Here is a 2069-nt window from a genome sequence, read left to right as displayed (position 1 = left end):
TCTTTCATAACAATCATCATCTCCATCCATTCGATTGGATATTTTGCATTTTTTCAATAGTCAGATTTCAATTTCTGTTCTTAGATAATGAGAAGGCTTACTGCATGATAACAGTGAGTACACCTACATTTGCTTAGGCATAATTACCAGGACCTTAGGGAGCTGGTACAGATAAATCTGCTTCCTCCAAAAGCTAGAGTAGAATGCCTTGTCAACACCCACTGACTGTGTGTGACATCAGTTGAATAAACGGAGTCTTGTAATGTGAGCATTATCTATGCAGCACACACTAGATCTGTATTTGAACTTTTCCATTCCACAATTGAGATGTTGGATATTATGGAAAATCATGAGTCTTTCAACAATATTGCTGATGTGACATATAGAAATTGTTTTGCCATGGGATGACAATGAATTGAAAACTGATCTTTTTGGCAGTGAGGTCTCTTAGTAATCTCTGGGTAATTTTGGTATTCTACCACAATAGTAGAAACTTTCATTCCATAAACTGACTAGACCAACTGGTTATTCCTCTGACATTCCTGGTCGATTTGAGGTTTTATTTACACATTGTGTTTCTGCAGGTGATGTAACTATTCAGATATTTTCATGGGCTCATTCAAACACATTCTTATTAGGTTCAGGCCAGTAGCTGGTCCCTCTTCTCATCAGTTATTTGATCTTGTGCATCTTCTTCGAGATAGATTCCTTCTTCTTCTGTTCTCCCGTCATTTTTCTCAACTGAATATCAAATAACCTCACTGCAGAACATTTATTTGATGAGTTAGTACATGTTACAACTTTTATCTTGAAACAAAATTCCTCCTTCATTCTTTTCACCTGAAGATGCTTTTCTCTTAGTTGTTCACCATGCATAGTCTGCTGTGTTTGGACACTCATAAACTCCTGTCTATCATTTTGGGAACAGAACTCCTTTTGCTGATTGATCCCATGTACTGGCTTATAAAGTGTGTAAATCATGAATTTCAAGGGTTAACAAAAAGATGCCCATTTCCTTATGAAAGTGTAGTATTTCTTAGCAGAAGAGGCAGGTCACCTTATACGAATGAACAGGGATGAGGAGTAGGCCATTCAGCCCCTTAATCCTGCCCTTTCTTTTGACAAGATCATGGCTGATCTGATTTTAACCTTAAATCCTCATACCCATCTATTCCGATAATATTTTAGCACCTTGCTTAATAAAAATCTACAAATTTTCTGCCTTAAAAATTCCATCTCTACTTGTACAACCCTTTCAGGCTCAGAGGTACAAAGACTCAGCGAATTTTGACAGAAAAATATCAAACACATCTCTTTTTTAGAAACAAAAATAGAAATTGCTGGAAAAGCTCAGCAGGTCTAGCAGCATCCTTGGAGAGAAATCAAAGTTAATGCTTCGGGTTGAGTGACCCTTCCTGAGAACTTTTCTTTTTTAACTTGGTCACTCCTGATTTTTAAGCAGTGACTTCTAGTTCTAGATTCTCCCACTGCAGGAATCATCTTCTCTGCATCTATTCCATCATGACCCCATAGCATTTTACATGTTTCCATCAAATTACCTCTCTCCTAACTGCAGCAGATACAAACCTAGCCTGCTTAACTTTTCCTCATAAAACGATTCATTCATTTTAGGTATTATTCTTGCAACTCTTCTCTGAACTGCTTGCACTCCATTTACACCCTTCATTAAATAAGGCCACCAATACTGAGCACTGTGATACAGTAGTCTTACTGGTGTTCTGTATAACTGAAGCTTAACCTTTGCAATATTGTGTGTATTCAATTCTCCTGACAATAAATCTTAACATTCCAGTAGCTTTCCTAATTACGAACTAAACCTGTATACTTATCCTTTATGATTCATGCACAAGGACAACCAGATCAGTCTGCCTTTTAGAGCTCTGCAATAACTCACCATTTAGAAAATATGCTTTGTTTTTATTTTGGCTGTCAAAATAGACGTATACACCAAGTGTAGCCATAAGAGTGATCTTTGATGACTAGAAAATGTGGTTGTTTAATATGTTAGGTTGATGTATATACCGTAATCGCTCTTGGTTGGACTAATG

The sequence above is a fragment of the Rhincodon typus genome, chromosome 23 (genome assembly GCF_021869965.1).
Source record: "Rhincodon typus isolate 14 chromosome 23, sRhiTyp1.1, whole genome shotgun sequence".
Taxonomy (NCBI): domain Eukaryota; kingdom Metazoa; phylum Chordata; class Chondrichthyes; order Orectolobiformes; family Rhincodontidae; genus Rhincodon; species Rhincodon typus.
Note: the sequence above shows the minus strand (reverse complement) of the source record.